This window comes from Carcharhinus amblyrhynchos, chromosome 3 (assembly GCF_965287045.1).
Source record: "Carcharhinus amblyrhynchos chromosome 3, sCarAmb.v2.hapA, whole genome shotgun sequence".
In the NCBI taxonomy this organism is placed as follows: Eukaryota; Metazoa; Chordata; class Chondrichthyes; order Carcharhiniformes; family Carcharhinidae; genus Carcharhinus; species Carcharhinus amblyrhynchos.
Genome location: NC_137326.1, coordinates 65,638,370 through 65,660,761, shown reverse-complemented (window position 1 = coordinate 65,660,761; position 22,392 = coordinate 65,638,370). Strand labels below are relative to the sequence as shown.

Sequence of the window (22,392 nt, the reverse complement as noted above, 5' to 3'; positions counted from 1 at the left end):
ACATGAAAGTTGGTCATGTTGTGGATAGTCTGGAGGAATGTCAGAAGTTGCAGTGAGACATAGATAGAATGCAGGACTGGGCGGAGAAGTGGCAGATGGACTTCAACGTGGATAAATTTGTAGTGGTCCATATCGGCAGGGCCAATGGGATGAGGGAGTATAATATCAAGGGTAGCTGTGTAGAGGATCAGAAGGACCTTGAGGTCCAGGTCCATAGGACTCTTAAATCGGCCTTGCAGGTGGAGGATGTGGTCAAGAAGGCGTATGGTGTACTAACCTTCATTAATCGAGGGATTGAGTTTAGGAGTTGGGAGATAATGCTGCAACTTTATAAGACCCTTGTCAGACCCCACTTGGAGTACTGTGCACAGTTCTGGTCGCCTCACTACAAGAAGGATGTGGAAGCTATTGAAAGGGTGCAGAGGAGATTTACAAGGATGTTGCCTGGATTGGGTGGCATGCCTTATGAGGATAGATTGAGGGAGCTAGGTCAGGAAGGCGAATGGGATGCTGGCCTTCATAGCGAGGGGGATTGAATATAAAAGTAGGGAGGTCTTGCTGCAGCTGTATAGGGCATTGGTGAGGCCGCAGCTGGAGTACTGTGTGCAGTTTTGGGCGCCGCACCTGCGCAAGGATATTTTGGCCCTGGAGGGAGTGCAGAGGAGGTTTACTAGGCTGATACCGGAGTTGAGGGGGTTGAGCTATGAGGAGAGGCTGAATAAACTAGGCTTGTACTCGTTAGAGTTTAGAAGAATGAGGGGAGATCTCATTGAGACGTATAAGATGATGAATGGGATGGATAGGATAGAGGTGGAAAGACTCTTCCCGCTCAAAAAAGACAGTAGGACTAGGGGGCACAGCCTCAAGATAAAGGGGGGGCGGTTCAGAACGGAGTTGAGGAGGAACTTCTTCACTCAAAGGGTGGTGAATCTCTGGAATTCTCTGCCCGTTGAAGTGGTGGAGGCTGCCTCGCTAAATATTTTTAAGAAGCGGGTTGATGGGTTTTTGATAAGAGAGGGGATTAAGGGTTATGGGGAGAGGGCGGGAAAGTGGAACTGAGCCACGACAGATCAGCCATGATCTTATTGAATGGCGGGGCAGGCTCGAAGGGCCAGATGGCCTACTCCTGCTCCTATTTCTTATGTTCTTATGTTCTTATGTCTTTTCTCCCTGGAGAGACAAAGGATGAGAAGCAATCTGATAGAGGTTTGTAAGATGTTAAAAGGTATAGATAGGGTGGATACTCGGAGGCTATTTCCCAGAGCTGAAATGGTCACTATGAGAGGACACAGGTTTAAGGTGCTGGGGAGTAGGTACAGAGGAGATGTTAGGGGTACGTTTTTCACTCAGAGGGGGGTGCGTGAGTGGAATCGGCTGCCATCAGTGGTGATGGAGGTGAACTCATTGGGGTCTTTTAAGAGACATCTGGATGAATACATGGGATTTAATGGGATTGAGGGTTATAGATAGGCCTGGTAGGTATGGATATGATTGGTGCAACTTGTGGGCTGAAGGGCCTGTTTGTGCTGTAGTGTTCAACATTCTATGTTCTAATGTGAGAAGCGTTTTGCCGCAATATCAGTGCATTGGCGAAGAAGAATCAGTTACTTTCAGAGAAACTTTAGGATCAAATATGGATATCTTCAAAATGCTGAACACACCAAGGTATCTATGTTACAATATTAAGACAGCTTAGCACAATATTAGCATTTTGGCAAAAGGGGCAATGAGAGAAAGTTTGGAAACTAATGTGGGTTGCTCAAAATGCTTCGCCTCTCGAGATATTGACTTCACTGCCATATCTGCTCATTGGAGAAAAGGATTCACCTACTTTCAGAGATAAATTGGAATCAAATGTGGATTTACTCTGAATACTTGATGTACCAAGATGGCTGTCTTCTTTTTGGTGAACAGTACTTAATAGCATTTACAGAAGCTTTGGAATGCATGTAGATATACTCTTGGAGATGGATACATTGCCACTATATGAGTTTGTTGGTAAAATGTATCAATTACTGTGACAGATATTAATTTCCAAATTTTCTCTCATTGCCCTTTTTGCTAAAGTACTAACATTGCACTAAGGTGTGGTAAAGTTGAAGTAATCGTGTGGCAAACTGGTGGTTTTGACATTTTGAGACAATTCAGCTTAGATTCCAAACTGTCTGTCATTGCCATTGATTCTTTTCTCTGAAATGAAAATATTGGGCCCACATGCATATCTTGCATTTTGAGGAAATCCACATTTGATTCTAAAGTTTCTCTGAAAGTAACTGATTCTACTTCGCCAATACACTGATATTGCGGCAAAATGCTTATCACTTTGGGTTAAGCATTTTGAGAAACCCAGATTTGAATCCAAAGTTTCTCTCAAAGGAACTGATTCTTTTTCACCAATAGACTGATATGGCAGCAAATCATCTAACTTGATCACTGAAGCATTTTGAGGAAATCCACCTTCGATTCCAAAACATGTGACCAATTATTTCTTGCAAACAAGGTGAAATGGTGACAGTATGTCTATCTGGATGAGTGGAGTGAGTAAATCCACATTGATTTCCAAAGTTTCTATCACTGCTATCGCGTCCTTTTGCCACAAAATTGATATTGCAGTGTTGTCAATATATCAACGAATGAAGAATTTTTGGTTTCCACATTAGTTTCCAAATTCTCTCCCACTGCAATGGAGTCTTTCTCACCAAAATGTTGATATTGCAGCAAAGAGGCTACCTCGAGGAGTGAAGCGTTTTGACTAATCCAGAATAATTTCCATTGTTTTTCGAGATGTCATTGATGTTATTCGCCAAAGCGGAGATTTTGGGGTAAAGTCCCTATCTCTAAGACCGCTGATGTCGCATTTTGAGTGTATCCAAAGTGCATCAGTTTCCGAAGTTGCTCTCAATGAAATCAAGTATTTCCCACCAAACCTTTGATATTACAGTGAAGTCCATATCCGGATGCGTTAAGTATTTGGAGTAAATCTATATCTGATTGCCAAGTGTCTTTCACAGTAATTGATACTTTTCATGAACAAACTCATATGGCGGCAACGTGTCTATATCAAAGAGTATATCCACACTGTTTTCCAAATGCTATTGAGTATTGTTGATGAAAAAGGCAACAGCCACCTTGGTATGTTAAGTATTTAGAGTAAATCCACATTTGATTCCAATTTACTTCTGAAAGTTTGGCAAATCATTTTTGCCAATGAGGTGATGTGGCAGTGAAGTGTAAGGTTATCCACTTTGGAAGAAATAATAGTAAAATGGAATATTATTTAAATGGTGAAAAATTACAACATGCTACTGTGCAGAGGGATCTGGGGGTCCTTGTGCATGAATCACAAAAACTCAGTCTGCAGGTGCAGCAGGTGATCAAGAAGGCGAATGGAATGTTGGCCTTTATCGCGAGGGGGATAGAATATGGAAACAGAGAAGTCTTGCTGCAACTGTACAAGGCACTGGTGAGGCTGCAACTAGAGTACTGTGTGAAATTTTGGTCCCCTTATTTGCGAAAGGATATATTGGCCTTGGAGGGATACAGAGAAGGTTCACCAGGTTGATACCGGAGATGAGGGGGTTAGCTTATGAGAGATTGAGTAGATTGGGCTTGTACTTCCTTTTTGATTGCAACATGACATAACCTGACACATCCTGCCCCAGACTCATCATCCATTAAGTTCTTCTCTTTGGTGAATACTGACACAAAGTACTTATTTGGTACCTTGCCCACTTCCTCTGGCTCCGTGCATAGATTCATTCCCCTGTCCTTGAATGGGCCAACCCTCTTTCTGATTATCCTCTTGCTCTTTAAATATGTATAAAAAGCCTTGGGATTTTCCTTAATCCTGCTAGCCAATGACTTTTTATGACCCTTTTTAGCCCTCCTTACTCCTTGCTTAAGTTTCTTTCTACCCAAGTAGGAATCAAACCCAGAACCCTGGCGCTGTGAGGCAGCAGTGCTAACCATGGTGCCACCATGCCACTCACAGAATTTTCAGCCTCTGATTTGTTCTGCAAGACATTAGTGATCTGTCTGGATTTGGAACCCTCTTCTACTGTGTTGGAGCAATGTGCTGGCTGGGTCCTACCCGCTCTTGATGCCAACCTGTCATTTCTTGTCTACCTAGATTTTCATGCTTCCTTTTTGCCAGCCTCTCTCCCACTCCTTTCGTTGTCACACATACTCTGCATCCCATACATCCCTCTACCCACCAAAATCCTTGAAGTTGCAGGCACGTGACTGAATTAATCTGCAGGACCTGGGGATTTGGTTGTCAACTTGATGAGTTAAAACACAGAAATTAGCAACCTATCATAGAGCTGGCCTACTTTCTGTAGTTAACTCCAATTTGTTAATCTGCATGCAAGCAAACCCGTTGAAAGAGGTGCATTCACAATTACCCAGTTAAGGTCATCCAGACGCAAATATTTGCTCCATTCTCTTTCCACAGACGTTTTCAGATCTTATAGGAATAGAATCATAGAATCCCTGCAGTGTAGAAGGAGGCCAATTGGCCCATCAAGCCTGCAGCAACAACAATCCCACCCAAGCCCTATTCCTGTAACTCCCCTGCTGGTCTCCCTGACACTAAGGGGCAGTTTAGCATGGACAACCTAACTCACTTCTCAGCCTTTTGGCTAAGATCAAGTATAGTATCTTTTCTTATCAGTTTCACATCTGACACATCCTCTATTTGGGGGCCAGGTATAGAGGTAACATGGTGGCACTGCTGCTTTACAGTGCCGAGCCCCAAGTTCAATTCCTGGCTTGGGTCACTGTCTGTGGGGGTTTCCTCCAGGTGCTCCAGTTTCCTTCCACAGTCCAAAGGTTAGGTTGATTGGCCATGCTAAATTGCCCCTTAGTGTCAGGGGGTTAGTAGTGTAAGTAAGTGGAGTTACGGGGATAGGGCCAGGGTGGGATTGTGATTAGTGCAAACTTGATGGGATCAACAGCATCTTTCTGTGCTGCAGGGATTCTATGTATTCGCACATCTTTGAATTGTGTAAGGAAACCAGAACAACCAGATTAAACCCACACAGACACAGGGAGAACATGCAAACTCCACACATATAGTCACCAGAATTGAACCTGGGTCTTTGGCTCTGTGGGTCAGCAGTTCTAACCACTGACCTGCTGAGATGTTCCAGCATTTTATATTTTTAGAACATAGAACCCTCCAGTGCAGAAACAGGCCCTTCGGCCCATCGAGTCTGCACCGACCACGGTCCCACCCAGGCCCTATCCCCACACATTTACCCACCAATCCCTCTAACCTACACATCCCAGGACACTAAGGGACAATTTTAGCATGGCCAATCAACCTAACCTGCACATCTTTGGACTGTGGGAGGAAACCGGAGCATCCAGAGGAAACCCACAGACACGAGGAGAATGTGTTTTGGGTTCCTCCTTCCTGATAATTTCCAGTCTATCTGCTTTCCATCTATTTTTTGGGATAATAAGGTCAATTAATTGTGGCCAGTTTTGGTCACATGATCAATACGTCCGAGTGTCCTCCTCAGAATGATTTGGAAGTCCAAAGCCATTGCTACACAAGGGGGAAATGGATGGGTTATTCACACTTGCTTATGATACACTGGTTTCTTCCCAGCTGCCTTTCTTAAGCTTTGAACTTGGAGAAATTAAGTCTGGACTTGAGTTTTGTGTACTTATCAAGTCAATGGGAGATGTAATTTCACAAGTGGTTTCACACTGTGAACCTCTATTCAAGGGAGGACATTCAACCAATGGTCATTTAAATTTTAAGAACTTTCCAGAAGCATATTCAGACATGAGTTGATCTTGTCTCTAGTGCTTTTGGAGAGGGTTAAAATTAATGTGGCAGGGGGATGGGAACTGAAGCAGGAAGTCAGAGGGAAGTGCAGACAGTGACAAAAGGCAGTAAGGAGAAAAGTGAAAGGCAGAGAAACCAAAGTTAAAAAGGACCACAGTAAATTACAGAGACTGTGAAGAACTCAGTGAATGGGTCCAGTATGGCTGAGAGAAATAAAACACAGGGAGAGCGCACAAAACATGACCAGACAGATGGTCTGAGAAAGCAAGGCAGAGAGCAAAGCGCAGCCTTGATTAAACTGCACTTATTTCAACGCAAGAGGCCTGACAGGCAAGGCAGATAAACTCAGGGCATGAATGGGTACATGGGAATTGGATATTATAGGTATTAGTGAAACACGGCTAAGAGAAGGTCAGGATTGGCAGATCAATATTCCAGGATATAGATGCTATAGGAAAGATAGAACTTTAGGTAAGAGAGGAAGGAGTTGTGATTTTGATTGGGAAGAACATCATGGCAGTACAGAGAGGTGAAATGTCCAAGGGTTCATCCATTGAGTCTATGTGAGTAGAACTGAAAATAAGAAGGGTAGAGAAATGATGCTGGGATAATTGATGGCGTTGAAGGCGGATAAATACCCAGGGCCTGATAATCTACATCCCAGGGTACTAGAAATAGTGGATGCATAGGTGGTCATCTTCCAATATTCTGTAGACTCGGGAACAATCCCCACAGATTGGAGAGAAGCTAATGTCACTTCAATATCCAAAAAGGGAGGTAGAAAGAAAACAGCGAATTAAGTACCAGTAAGTTTAACATTGATAATGGGGAAAATGATCAAATCCATTATCAAGGACTTTATAGCGGAGCATTTAGAAAGCAGTGGCAGGATCAGACATCTTGAGGAGAATTGTTGGCATCTTGAGGAGAATTGTTTGATAGAGCAGACGCAGCACGGTTTTGTTAAGGGGAAGTCGTGTCTGACGAATTTATTGGAGTTCTATGAGGATGTGTCTAGGGCGGTGGATAGAGGAGAGCCGGTGGATGTGGTGTTTCTTGATTTTCAGAAGGCATTTGATAAGGTGCCGCACAAGAGGTTATTACAGAAGGTAAGGGGGCATGGAGTTGGGGGTAGGGTGTTAGCGTGGATAGGGGATTGGCTGTCAAATAGGAGGCAGAGAGTGGGGGGGTCAATGGGTGCTATTTGGATTGGCGGTTGGTGACTAGTGGAGTGCCCCAGGGGTCGGTGCTGGGGCCTCAGCTATTTACCATTTATATAGATGATCTGGAGGAGGGAACCGAGTGTATGGTGTCGAAATTTGCTGATGACACCAAGATTGGTGGAACGGCAAATTGTGCGGAGGAAAGTCTGCAGAAGGATCTAGATAGGCTGGGCGAATGGGCCAGGAACTGGCAAATGGAATTTAATGTTGGCAAGTGTGAAGTTGTCCACTTTGGTAGGAATAATGGCAGGAAGGACTATTACTTACATGGCGAAAAACTGCAGCATGCAACGGTGCAAAGGGACCTCGGGGTCCTTGTGCATGAGTCGCAAAAACCCAGCCTGCAGGTGCAGCAGGTGGTCAGGAAGGCGAATGGGATGCTGGTCTTCATAGCGAGGAGGATTGACTATAAAAGTAGGGAGGTCTTGCTGCAACTGTACAGGGCACTGGTGAGGCCACAGCTGGAGTACTGTGTGCAGTTTTGATCGCCGCACTTACGCAAGGATATTTTGGCCTTGGAGGGAGTGCAGAGGAGGTTTACTAGGCTGATACCGGAGTTGAGGGGGTTGAACTATGAGGAGAGGCTGAATAAACTAGGCTTGTACTGGTTAGAGTTTAGAAGAATGAGGGGAGATCTCATTGAGACATATAAGATGATGAATGGGATGGATAGGATAGAGGTGGAGAGGCTCTTCCCGCTCAGAAAGGACAGTAGGACTAGAGGGCACAGCCTCAAGATAAAGGGGGGGCGGTTTAGAATGGAGTTGAGGAGGAACTTCTTTACTCAAAGGGTGGTGAATCTCTGGAATTCTCTGCCCATTGAAGTGGTGGAGGCTGCCTCGCTAAATATATTTAAGACACGGGTTGATAGGTTTTTGATAGGCAAGGGGATTAAGGGTTATGGGGAGAGGGCTGGAAAGTGGAACTGAGCCACGACAGATCAGCCATGATCTTATTGAATGGCGGGGCAGGCTCGAGGGGCTAGATGGCCTACTCCTGCTCCTAGTTCTTAGGTTCTTATGTTCTTAGAATCAACATAGATTTATGAAGGGGAAATTATGCTTGACAAGTCTGTTGGAATTCTTTGAAGATGTTGGAAGCAGATATGATAGTGACTTTTAAGGGGAGTCTTGACAAATGCGTAAATAGGATGGGAATAGAGGGATTATGGTCCCCAGAAGGATATGTGTTTTAGTTAAATCGAGTAGCATGGTCAGTGCAGGCTTGGAGGACCAAAGGGCCTGTTCCTGCGCTGTAATTTTCTTTGTTCTTATGTAACTAGTAGAATTGACAAGGGGGAACCAGTCCATATTTGGCCTTTCAGGAAGTATTTGACAAAGTCCCGCATAAGAGATTATCGTGTAAGATTATAGCGCATGGCATTGGGGGAAGTGTATTGAGATGGATAGAAAAATTTGCAGAGAGGAAACAAAGAATTGAAATTAATGGGTTCTTTTCAAATTGGCAGGCAGTGAGGTTCCACAGGCATCGGTGCTGGGACCTCAGCTATTCACAATATATATTAATGATTTGGATGAGGGAACAAAATACAACAGCTCAAAGTTTGCAGATGATACCAAGTTGGGGGGGGAGGATGAAGAACAAAGAACAAAAAACAGCCCGGGAAACAGGCCCTTTGGCCCAACGAGCCCACGCCGCCATTTCAACACCACCAGTCCACCTCTCTACCCACGACCCCCGTCTAATGTTTTATGGCCATCCAGATTGAGGGAAACTGATTTAGGGACAATTTATTCCTGCCAATCAGCCTAACAGCACATCTTTGGGGTGTGGGAGGAAAACGGAGCACCCGGAGAAAACCCACGCAAGCACGGGGAGAATGCACAAACTCCCACAGACACCGGCCCAAATCCATGTGTCTGCACAGCAAACAGTGATAGTCACTGAGCTGTCGTCTTACCCAGTATAGGCACAGTTTAGGCACACACTAACAACATGAAGCACTAGGCCAATCTCGAACAACCAAGAGCAGTCCCAGAATGACCCATCGTGTGTATGCCCCTCGTTGGACACGAGGTGGATTGACTTAAAACCTGTGACTGAAAAGAGAAAAAACATTATTATCATACTATACCCATTTACATTACCAGGGACGCCCCAATGCTAATGACCCTTATTTAAAACAATCTCCTATGTCCACCCATCTCCAACCCAGTCATGTGCCTGTCTAAGTTACTCTTAAATGACTCTAGCGTGTTTGCCTCCACCACCTTACTTGGCAGAGCATTCCATACCCCCACTACCCTCTGTGTGAAAAACCTCCCTCTAATATCTGTGTTGTACCGCTCCCCCCTCACCTTAAGTCCATGGCCCCTTGTCCTACGTGTCTCTATCATAGGAAATAGCTTACCTCTGTTTACTCTATCTATACCCTTCATAATCTTATATACCTCTATTAGATCCCCCCTCAGTCGGCGTCTTTCAAGGGAAAAGAGCCCCAATTTCTTCAATCTTTCTTCATACCCCAGTCCTTCCATACTAGCAAAGGTGCGTCTTAACAAATACATGAATAGGATGGGGATAGAGGGCTTTGGTACCCGGTAGAGAAAGGAGTTTTAGTTCAGATGGGCAGCGTGGTCAATGCAGGCTTAGAGGGCCAAAAGGCTGTAATTTTCCTGTGCTGTAATTTTCTTTGTTCTTGGCCTTTGTGCTAAACTTAAGACAGCTCGGCAGCTCGGTTATGTGGAATATGTGTCCTGTAGTATGCTGCTGGTGTCCAGGATGACCACATATGCAAGAAACAATACTAGCTACAGAAACCTAAGCTTGGGTTTCTGAGCTCGAGCAATGGCTGCAGTCGCCGTGGTGCATCTATGAGGATGAGTGCTACGTGGATAACACGTTCAGAGACGTGTTCACACCACGGGCTAAGAGAATGGAGACAGAAAGGAAATAGGTGACAGTCCAACAGAACCAGGCAGGTAGTGCAGGTCCCAACTGCTAATTGGTTTTCTGATTTGGATACTAGGTGGAGTGTAGTCAAAGGCAAGTTCATGGCAGTTCAACAGTACAGAAGGGGAGAAAGAAGTGGGGAAGAATAATGCTTTCAGGGGATTAGAGGAGGAGCGTTTCTCTGGCTGTAGACATGATTCTATGGTGCCAGAGTCAAGGATACCACAGAGTGGGTGCAGAACATTCTTCAGTGGTGATCAGTGGAGGGTGATCAGCCAGAGGTCATGGTCCACAATGATACCAATAACTTAGGTTGCATACTGGATGAGGCACTGAAAGCAGATTTCAGGGGCTAAGGAGCAGATTCTGAAAGCAGTAATCTCAGGATTACTCCCAGTCCCATGCATAGAAATAGAATTTAGAAATTGAACATGTGGCTGGAAAGCTGGTGATGGAGGTAGGGCATCAGGTTTCTGAGATATTTTCACCTGCTTTAGGGATGGTCTACACCTGAACAGGACTTGGATGAATATCCTTGCAGAGAGATTTGCCAGTTTTATTGGAAAGGGTTTAAACTGGTTTGGCAGAAGGATGGGATGCGGAGAGCAAATTCGGAGCAGGGAACAAGAGATAGAAAATTAGCGAGTGAATCTGAAAGACAGAAAAAAACAAAGGTTAAAAAGTATGCAGCACAGGAATTTGGCAAAATTAGAAGGTACATATATAAATGCAAGGAGTGTAGCAAATATACTCCGCAGTGGTTAGCACTACTGCTTTCACAGCTCCAGGGACCTGAGTTTGATTCCCGACTTGGGTGTGGAGTTTATACATTCTCCTCATGTCTGTGTGAGTTTCCTCCGGGTGCTCCAGTTTCCTCCCTCAGTCCAACGATGTGTGCATTAGGTTGATTGGCCATGCTAAAATTACCCCTTAGTGTCCTGTGATGCGTAGATTAGAGGGATTAGTGGGTAAATATGTAGGGATATGGGGTAGGGCCTGGGTGGGATTGTGGTCGGTGCAGACTTGATGGGCCAAATGGCCTCTTTCTGCACTGTAGGGTTTCTATGATTCTTTCTATGAAATAAAGCCCATGAACTGAGGGTGCAGATTGACATGTGGCAACATGGTATCAAAGCTAATAACAGAGACTTGGTTTCAGAGAGGCAAAAATGGCAGCTCAACATCACTGGATAAAAAGTTTTCAGGCGGGATAGGGAGGGGGAATAAAAAGATGGAGTTGTGAGGTCAGATGATATACTAAATGATGCATCAAATGAAGCCATACGGATTCAGCTCAGGAATAAAAAAGAGACAGCCACAGTATTTGGAGCATAGTATTGTGATGATACTGTGCCTTTATTTGTGTCATGTTTCTTGTGAAACTTTTATGAGGCACCTTATCAAACGCCTTTTGGAAATCTAAAAACACCTCACCCACCGGTTCCCCTCTGTCTACCATACTAGTCACATCCTCATAGAAATCCAATAAATTCATTGAACGCAACTTCCCCTTCATGAATCTGTGCTGCATCTGCTTGATCAAACCATTCTTTTCTAGGTGTCTTGCTATTTCTTCTTTGATGACAGATTCTAGCATTTTTCCAACTATGGAGGTTAAACTAACTGGCCTATAATTCCCTGCCTTTTGCCTGCTACCTTTTTTAAACAGCGGAGTAACATTAACTGTTTTCCAATCTTCCAGCACTTCCCCAGAGTCCAGCGAATTTTGATAAATAATTACTAAGGCATCCGCTATCACCTCTGCCATTTCTTTCAGAACCCTGGGATGCATTCCATCCAGTCCTGGGGACTTGTCTACCTTCAGTCCCGTTAGTTTACCAAGCACTACCTCTCTAGTGACAGGAATTGTATTAAGGACCTCATCTCCCACCATCCTTCTATCTTTAATATTCGGCAAGCTATTTGTGTCCTCCTGTGTGAAGACCAACACAAAAAACTTATTTAAAGCCTCAGCATTTCCTCGTCACACAGATTGGCACACAGTTACGCAGGTTGAGGGTATTCTGCAGATCCCCAGCCCTTGGTCTGTCCCCGTTAAAAGGCCTTATAGAGTGGCCTTTCCTCATTGTGCCTTTGCGACAGCTGCCCCAAGCTTCAGGCATCCCTCAGCACGTAGTCCTGGACCTTGGAATGTGCCAGTCTGCAACACTCGGTCGAGGACAGTTCTTTCAACTGGAAGATCAGCAAGTTTCGGGCGGACCAAAGTTCACCAAGTTGATGACCCTCCAGCAGCAGTTGATATTTGTTTCAGTGTCTGTTCCCGGAAACAGCCCGCAGAGTCCTGCGTCCCCGAGCTGCTTGGGACGAACCTCGACAAATACCACTGCATCTCACTCCAGACCTTCTTTGCAAAGGCACATTCCACAAGGAGGTGTGCGACCGTCTCATCAGCCCCGCAGCCGCTTCGAAGGCAGCGTGCGGTGCTGTTGAGACCTTGAGCGTGCATAAAGGATCTGATGGGGAGTGCCCTTCTCACTACCAGCCAAGCCAGATCTTGGTGCTTGTTTGTGAGTTCTGGTGATGAGGCGTTCTGCCAGATGACAGTGACAGTCTGCTCAGGGAACCATCCGACAGGATCCGCCATCTCCTTTTCTCTCATGGCCCCAAAGACGTTACGCGCTGACCACTGCTTAATCGCCATGTGGGCAAAGGTGTGTTTGCGGAAATATTTCTCCACAAAGGACAGGTGCTGTGGTATGGTCCAACTACTTGGAGCATTCTGTGGCAGTGTGTCCAGACCCATCCTTCACAACGCTCGGGACAGGTAGGAACTCAAAAAGTAGTGGCACTTGCTGTTAGTGAATGGAGGATCTATGCACAGCTTGACATAGCCGCACACAAAGGTGGCCATCAGGATGAGGGCGTCATTGGGAACGTTTTTCCCTCCGTTCTCTGGAGATTTGTGCATCGCCTCCCTCTGGACGCAATCCATCTTTGATTTCCAGATAAACTTGAAGATGGCCTGTGTCACTGCTGCAGCGCAGGATTTGGGGATAGGCCACACCTGCACCATGTACAACAACACGGACAGCACTTCGCACCGGATCACCAGGTTTTTTTCCTGTCATGGAGAGGGAGGGTTGCACCTCAGGGAAAAAGACCACCGGTACAGAAGCTGGTCCGGAGAAAGCTTCTGAAGCAAGGGTGGACCCCCCAGTGCAGCAGGATGACACTTCCACAGCACCACCAGCAGAGGGCGCAGAGGCCATGGAACAGGAGATACAGATCCCGAGAGCAGTGCGTCAAATTGAAGAAAAACAACCAGAAAAGAAAATCCGTGGCAGGTAGAGCCTCCAGCGGTGATGTCTCCTCAGACGAGGAAAGAAAAGCTGTCAGACGACAAAACAGCAACAGACTCAATTTAAAAGTGGCACTGGAACCACAGCCGTCACAGACCACCACCGCCATCATAGCACCAGTGGACTATCCAGGCGATGAAGGCAACAGTGCGGCCGTGGCGATCCTGACCCCACACAGCAGGAACAAGGACACTGACAGGGTCAGACTGCTACCTCAGCCCTGCAGCCCTGCAGAATTTCATCAGCGCCACAGGAATGCTGCACCTGGAGCATGCTGACTGAATGAGATGTAAGAACTGACAAATCTTTACTACTTTAAAAATGTCTTTAAAGTTTGCCTCAGTTAATGTACGCAGCGTTAAAGATGGTTTGAGATGTGCAGCCACATTGTCCTACCTGGCCAATGTTAAGGCCGAACTGCTGTTCCTGCAGGAGTGTGGGATACCTCACCTCTGCAGCTGCAGGCGTTGGTCGAGTGTGTGGTCCCATGGACCGTCCATCTGGTCAGGTGGGAACGACTGCCGTTCCTCGGGCCTAGGCGTCCTGCTGCGGGGAGATGGCTTTACCACCTCCGAAGTTAGGGAGGCGGTGGGAAGACGCCTCCTCGTAGCAGACGTCACGTACAAAAACTGCCCTCTCAGGTTGATTAATGTGTATGCCCCTGCCGTTAAGACCGAGTGGCAGGCGGTTTTTGAGCAGCTGCCACTGCTGCTCACCACCTCCAGGCCAGTCATTCTGGGTGGGGATTTCAATTGCATCATCGACAAGGCCGACCGATCCAGCAGAGCTGAAAACAAATTGGACGTTATGTCCAGAGCCCTGCTGGAGACGGTCAAAAGATGCCAAGCTGTTCGACATCTTCAGCAACCCAGCAGATGGAGGGCAGCGCAGGTACACGTGGTCATGGCCTGGCGGGTCAGTCTGCTCCAGGATCGACTTTATGTTTGTATCCCATATGCTCACAGTCAGGCCCACCGTCGTCAAGCCAGTGTTCTTGTCTGACCACTGCCTCCTGCTGGCCGACTGTCAGCTGGAGGGAAACCAGAAAGTGGGCAGGAGGCCCTGGAAGCTGAATGTAGAATTGTTGACCCCAGAGGAACTCAGGAGGGTTTACCATGGTTGGAGGACTGTGAAAGCCTTCTCTGAGTCTCCATCGTTCTGGTGGGAACCATCAAAGACAACAACAAAAGGTTCTTCATTCGCAAAGGGGTTCAGAAGGCCAGGGAGAGACGGGGGGAAATGTCCTGACTCCAGAAAAGCATGTAGGAACTGCTCCAACTGCAGTTGATGGGGGTTGATGTCAGGGAGGTGAAGAGCCAGCAAGCCTCGCTCTTTGTCTCAGAGGCCGCCAAGGTCATCTTCCGGTCCAGGGTCCGCTCCATGGGGCAGGACGAAAAGTGCTCGTGTTTCTTCTTCCAGAAGGTACACAGACAAACCTCTGTGATCAGCAGCCTGAAGGAAGAGGACAGCTCAGTAAGGTCATCGCAGTCTGACGTTCTGAGGATCTGCAAATCCCTTATGACTGAAGCCAACAGACAGCACGGCCTCCTAGTCTTTCCTGTCGTCTATCACTCAGGTCTTAGATGACGGTGAGCGGGAGAGCCTGGACCGACTGTTATCTCTGGATGAGCTGACAAAGGCCGTCGACTCCTTTCAGAAGGGTAAAACTCTCGGAAGCCACGGCTTACCGGCTGTGTTTTACTTGGTGTTGTGGGACTTGATGGGACCGGACCTCCTGGAAGTATACGAGAGTATGGTTCTGGAAGGCAGAATGTCAGAATCCGTGAGGAAAGGCATCATTACCCTCATCTATAAGCTGAAGGGGGAAAGGGAAGAATTTAGAAATTGGCGACCCATTTCACTATTGAACATGGATTATAAAATTCTGGCCAAAGTCATCGCCGACCGGGTCAAATCTGCTCTGGGGTCAGTGATCCATCCTGATCAAACCTGTGCTGTATCCGGCAGGGAGATCTTTGATAGCCTCGTGCTACTCAGGGATACGATTGCCTATATGCAGGACAGGCAGGTGGATACGTGTCTCTTTGGCCTAGATCAGAAGAAGGCATTTGACAGAATATCGCACAGCTACACGATGGATATGCTCTCCAAAATGGGCTTTGGGGAGGGAATCCGCAATTGGATCCGGCTGCTCTACACAGACTCAGTAGTGCAGTTTCAGTCAATGGGTGGGGGTCAGATAGTTTTCAAATCAGGTCTGGAGTCAGACAGGGCTGCCCTCTCTCCTCCATCTTTTTTGTGTGTTGCATTGAACCGTTTGCTGAGGACCTCAGAAGGGACCCAGGCGTCAAAGGGGGACAATCCCAGGCAGCGGAGGCACGCAGGTCAAAGCCTCCCTGTACATGGATGACGTGGCTGTCTTCTGCTCGGACCCCTCGTCTGTTCGCAGGCTCCTCCAGGTCTGCGAGCAGTTCGAGCTGGCCTCGGGAGCCAAAGTCAACCAGAGCAAGAACGAGGCCATGTTCTTTGGGAACTGGGCTGATAAATCCTTTGTCCCCTTCACCGTCAAGGAAGATTACCTGAAGGTGCTGGGGATATGGTTTGGAGCAGCAGGGGCATGCGCCAAAAACTGGGACAGGCGCATCGCAAAAGCCAAGCAGAAACATCAATACTGCACTTGATCTTAGGTTAGAGGAGGAGGGTGGGAAAATGCAGCGTTTTGGGCTTAACCGTTCCTTGACACCAGATTTATGCTTCCCACTTCTTAGTCGATGCTGCTGGGTCGATTTCTTCCAGAATTTTTGTTTATATCCAATCCAATCCCTCAGCAAATGAGACAATCCAGATCCAAATTGACAAGACAAGCTCACCACTTCCTGCCTTGCACTTGATCTACATGGTCCAAACTTATTGGAGCAGGTATTGCACTTCTTCCAAGGCTTGATCTTATTTGCATCTTAACCAAAGCTCTCAAAGCCACTTTAAAGAATCATTTCAAATGAACTCTCAGTATAATCTCATGACTTCAAACAAGTACAGCGATCTTAACCAAAAGGCTGATCCTCTACCACCACTACCAGATGGTCTGCTTCCTATTTATCACCGAAGGTATTTTTCTGCTTCCCACTTCTTAGCAGATGTTGCTGGCCGGATTCTCCCAGAATTTTATTTTAGCTATATCCAATTCAAAGTCTCAAACAGTGTGACATTATAGATCCAAGGTGACAAGATGCAAACCGCTTCCTGTTTTCGGCTTGATCTACATGATCAAAGCTGATGGGAGCATGCACTGCACCAGTGCTTGATCTAATTTGCATCTTAGCCAAAAGGCCGAGGCGCTGTTTTAAATAATTGCTTTAAATAAGCCTCAGTGTAACTTCCTTAATTTCCATCATGTGCAGGATGCTGATATTACACTTGATCTTAGCCAAAAGGCCAAGAAGAAAATTCTCCGAGAACTTTTTTTATTTCAAAAATATACTTTATTCACAAATACTCTGAAACAAACCATTAGAGAAACAACATTTCCAATCATTACAAACAGCGCAAAAAGTCATATTTAAAAGTTCCTTAGCTTCAATTCTTTACAGTGCTCAGTTCCAAGACATTACATAGATTACTGATCAGTTTTTCAACAAACTATATACTTTCATCACATTTCACCATGTGTGTTTTTACAGAGTTGCACGCAGTTACGCAGTCTGAGGGCTTTTGAACTGGCTGCCTTGGTTGAAAGGCCTTAAATGGTGGCCTTTCCCCATTGTGCCTTTGTGGCAGCTGTCCCAAGCTTGAAAGCGTCCCTCAGCATGTAGTCCTGAACCTTGGAATGTGCCAGTCTGCAGCACTCAGTCGAGGACAAATCTTTGCACTGGAAGATCAACAAGTTTTGGGCGGACCAAAGAGTTGATGACCCTCCAGCAGCAGTTGATATTTGTCTTGGTGTGCACCTCTGGGAAACAGCCCATAGATCACAGATTCCTGCATCACCAAGCTACTTGGGATGAACCTTGACAAATACCGCTGTATTTCACTCCAGACCTTCTTTGCAAAGGCACATTGCACAAGGAGGTGCGTGACCGTCTCATCTTCGAGGGCAGTGGGCAGTGGTGTTGAGACCTCAGGTGTGCATGAACGGTCTGATTAGAAGTGCCCTTCTCACCACTAGCCAAGCCAGGTCTTGGTGCTTGTTTGTGAGTTCTGGTGATGAGGCATTCTGCGTGATGACATCGAGAATCTGCTGAGGGTACCATCCAACAGGATCCACCATTTCCTTTTCCGTCATGGCCTTGAGGACATTATGCGCTGACTACTGCTTGATCACCACGTGGTGATCCCCGCAAAGGACAGGTGCTATGGTACAGTCCGACTACTTGGAGTGTTCCATGGCAGCATGGCCAGACCCATCCTCGCAACACTTGGGAAAGTAGAGCCTAAAAAAGTAGTGGCACTTGGTGTTAACGTACCAAGGATCTACACACAGCTTGATGCAACCACACATGAAGGTGGCCATCTGGGTGAAGGTGGCCTTGGGAACATTTTTCTCTCCATTCTCCAGAGATTTGTGCATCGTTTACCTCTGGACACGATCCATTTTAGATCTCCTGATCAATTTGAAGATGGCCTATGTGACTGCAGCTGCACAGGATTTGGAGATAGACCAGACCTACACTACATACAATAAAATGGACAGTACCTCACACCAGATAACCAGGTTTTTGCTGGTGATAGAGAGGGAGCGAATTGTCCCAGAATGCTCCGGTGAAGACCCTCTAATGCCTCTACCGGATGGCTTTCCTCCCGTTTATTACTGGAGGGGTTCTTCCGCTTCCCACTTCTTAGTAGATGCTGCTTGGCTGCCTTCTTCCAGAATGCTCCAGTGAAATCCCTCTGCCACTTCTACCGGATGTGTGGGGAAGAAGTGAGCGCATGTGGCACTGTGAGAGGAGGACTGAGGGAGTCTGTCATTGTGAGGGAGGGAAGAATAAGAGAGTGTGGCACCACGAGCGTTAGGAGTGAGGGAGTGTGGTATTGTGAGAGGAGGAATGAGGGAATGTGGCACTGTAAGAGGAGGAGGATTGAGGCGTGCAACATTCTGACTGTGTTAGGAGTGAGTGAGTATGGCGCTATGAGAGGAGTAGAATGAGGGAGTTTGGCACTGAGAGAGAGGTAGCAGTGAGAGACTACGACACAGTGCGATGAGGAGTAAGGGAAGGTGACACTGTGAGGAGTTAAGAATGAGGGAGTGTGGCACCCTGAGAGGAAGAAATGAGGGAGTGTGGCTTTGTGAGCAGGTTTAGATGAGGGAGTGTGACATCATGAGCAGGATTAGAGTGAAGGAGTGTGGCACAGTGAGAGAAGTAGGAGTGAGAGGCTATGGTACTGTGAGAGGAGGAAGAGTAAGGGAGTGTGGCACTGTGAGGGAGGTAAGAGTGAGGGAGTGTGAAACCATGAGGGAGTGTGACATTGCAAACTGGTATAGAGTGAGGGAGTGTGGCACTGTGAGAGGAATAGAATGAGGCAATGTGGCACTGTGAGAGGCGTAGGAGTGTGGCACTATGAGAGGCGTAGGAGTGTGCACTCTGAGTGCACTAGCAGTGAGGGAGTGTGTCACTAAATGTGAGCAGGTTTAGAGTGAGGGAGTGTGACACTATGAGAGGAGGAAACATAAAAACATAGAAGGTAGGAGCAGGAGGAGGCCATCTGGCTCTTCGAGACTGCTCCACCATTTATCACCATCATGGCTGATTGTCCAACTCAACAGCCTAATCCTGCTTTCTCCTGATAACCTTTGATCCCATTTGCCCCAAGTGCTATATCCAGCTGCCTTTTGAATGCATTCAAGGTTTTGGCATCAACTATTTCCTGTGGTAATGAATTCCAGAAGCTCACTACTCTTTTGGTGAAGAAATGTCTCCTCACCTCTGTCCTAAATGGTCTATCCTGAATCCTCACACTGTGACCCCTGGTTCTGGAAACCCCCACCATTGGGAATATCCTCCCTGCATCTACCCTGTCTAGACCTGTTAGAATTTTATAAGTCTCTATGAGATCCCCCTCATTTGTCTAAACTCGAGCAGAAAGAATCCTAACCTAGTCAATGTTTGCTCGTATATGAATACTGCCACCCCTGGAATCAACCTGGTAAACCTTTGCTGCACTCCCTCCAAAGCAAGGACATTCTTCCTCAGAAAAGGAGATCAAAACTGCACACAATATCCCAGGTGTGGCCTCACTAAGGCCTTGTATAATTGCAACAACACGTCCCTGTTCCTGTACTCAAAACCTCTCACAATGAAAGCCAACATGCCATCTGCCTTCTTTACCACCTGCTGCACCTGCATGTTTACCTTCAGTGACTGGTGCACAAGGACACCCAGGTCCCGATGCACACTCCCCTCTCCCAATTTACAGTCATTTAGATAGTAATCTGCCCCCTTGTTTTTGCTTCCAAAGAGGATCTGGGAATACAGATACATAATTCCCTAAAAGTGGCATCACAGGTAGATAGGGTCATAAAGAGTGCTTTTGGAACATTGGCCTTTATAAATCAAAGTATTGAGTATAAGAGTTGGAATGTAATGGTGCGGTTGTATGAGACATTGGTGAGGCCAAATTTAGAGTATTGTTGTGCAGTTTTGGTCACCTAATTGTAGGAAGGATATTAATAAGGTTGAAAGAGTGCAGAGAAGGTTTACAAAGATGCTGCCAGGACTTGAGAAACTGAGTTACAGAGAAAGGTTGAATAGGTTAGGACTTTATTCCCCGGAGTGTAGAAGAATGAGGGGAGATTTGATAGAGGTGTATAAAATTATGATGGGTATAGATAGAGTGAAAGCAAGCAGGCTTTTTCCACTGAGGCTAGGGGAGAAAAAAACTAGAGGACATGGGTTAAGGGTGAAGGGGGAAATGTTTAAAGGGAATATTAGGGGGGGCTTCTTCACACAGAGTGGTAGGAGTGTGGAATGAGCTGCCAGATGAAGTGGTGAATGTGGGCTCACTTTTAATATTTAAGAAAAGCTTGGACAGGTATATGGATGAGAGGGGTGTGGAGGGATACGGTTCAGGTGCAGGTCAGTGGGATTAGGCAGAAAAATGGTTTGGTACAGCCAAAAAGGGCCAAAAGGCCTGTTTCTGTGCTGTAATGTTCTATGGTTCTATGGTTCAATAACCTCACACTTATCCAAATTGTACTGCATCTGCCATTGATTAGCCCACTTACCCAACCTCTTCAGATCAGTCTGAAGGATCTCTGCGTCCTTGTCATAGTTTACCTTCCCACTCAACTTGGTATCATCTGCAAACTTTGAGATGTTACATTTTGTTTCCTCATCCAAATCATTAATATATATTGTGAATAGCTGAGGTCCCAGCAGTGATCCCTGTAGCGCCCACAGCGATCCCTTGTGGCACCCCAGTAATTACTACCTGCCAATCTGAAAAGCAAAGTAGTGCACTGAGAGGAGGAAGACCGAGCGATGTGACACTGTAAGAGGAGTAGGACTGAGGGAGTCCAACACTGTGACGAAGGTAAGAGTGAAGGAGTGTGGCACCATGAATGGTAGGAGTGAGGGAGTGTGAGATCGTGAGCATGTTTAAGTGAGGGAGTGTGGCATCGTGAATAGCTTTAGAATGAGAGAGTGTGGCATTGTGAAAGAGGGATGGGTAGGAGAGTGTTGTCACTGTGAGAGAGTAGGAGTAAGGGAATGTGGCACCATAAGGTGGTTAATAGTGTGGCATCATGAGAGGGAGGAGTGAGAGAGTGCATCACTGTGAAAGTTAGGCATTGTTGTACTGAGGGACGGTTAGGAGAGAAAGTTCTGGCACTGTCAGGGAGGCAAAAGTGAGGGAGTGTGGCACTGTGAAAGAGGTTGGAGTGATGGAATATGGCACTATGAGATGAGAAGGAGTATGGCATCATGAGAAGGAGGAATGAGAAAGTGTGTCACTGAGAGTTAGGCGCTGTTTCACTGAGAAATGGGTAGAAGAGAGAGAGTCTGGCCCTGCGAGAGAGGTAGGAGTGAGAGACTATGGCATTGCAAGAGGAGGAGGAGTAAGGCAGTGTGGCACTGTGTGAGGGAGATAAGAGTAAGGAGGTGTGGCACTGTGAAAGAGATAAGAGTGAAGCGTGGCACTGTGAGAGGGGTAAGAGTGAAGGAGTCTGGCACTGTCAGGGAGGTGAGAATGAGGGAGTGAAACACTGTAAACTGGTTTAGAGTGAGGGAGTGTGGCACTGTGAAAGGAGTAGAATGAGGGGATGTGGCACTGTGAGAGGGGTAGGAGTGTGGCACTGTGCATGGTGTGAGTGGGTTAGGAGTAGGGTGTGCATCACTGTAGAGTTAGGCATTGTTGCACTGAGAGATGGTTAGGAGTGTGGTAGTTTGAAAGGGGCTGGAGTGAGGGAGAGAATCATTGTGAGAGAAGTAGGAGTGCAGGATGTAGTTGAATGAGAGGAGTAGGGGTGAGAGAGTATTGGCACTGTGAGAGAGTAGGAGTAAAGGAATGTGGCACCATGACATGAGTAATAGTATGGCACCATGAGAGGGAGGAGTGAGACAGTGCATCAGTGTGAAAGTTAGGCATTGTTGCACTGAGGGACAGTTAGGAGAGAAAGTATTGGCACTGTGAGAGAGGCAGGAGTGAGGGAGTGTGGCATTGTCAGAGAGGTCAGAGTGAGGGAATATGGCACTATGAGATGGGAAGAAGTGCGGCATCATGAGAGGGAGGAATGAGAAAGTGCGTCACTGTGAGAGTTAGGCACTGTTTCACTGAGAGATGGGTAGAAGACAGAGAGACTGGAATTGTGAGAGGTAGAAGTGAGAGACTATGGCACTGCAAGAAGAGTAGGAGTAAGGCAATGTGGCACAGCGAGGGAGGTAAGAGTGAGGTAATATGGCATTGTGAGAGAGGTAAGAGTGAAGGAGTGTGACATCATGAAGGATCTGTTTTAGAGTGAGTATGGCAGTGTGAAAGGAGCAGAATGAGGGAATGTGGCACTGTGAGGGGGTAGGAGTGGCACTGTGGGTGATGTGAGTAGGGTAGGTGTAGGATGTGCATCACTGTGAGAGTTAGGCACGATTGCACTGAGAGACGGGTAGGAGTGTGGTAGTTTAACAAGGGCTGGAGTGAGGGAGTGAATCATTGTGGGAGAAGTAGGAGTGCGGGAGTACGATTGAATGAG

At 46.6% G+C, this 22,392-nt stretch overlaps 1 pseudogene; it reads left to right on the top strand.

Moving 5' to 3' along the window:
• Window positions 1-4,620: 4,620 nt before the first annotated feature.
• LOC145341665 (U2 spliceosomal RNA) lies at window positions 4,621-4,784 on the top strand (annotated as a pseudogene).
• The last annotated feature ends 17,608 nt before the right edge of the window (window positions 4,785-22,392 follow it).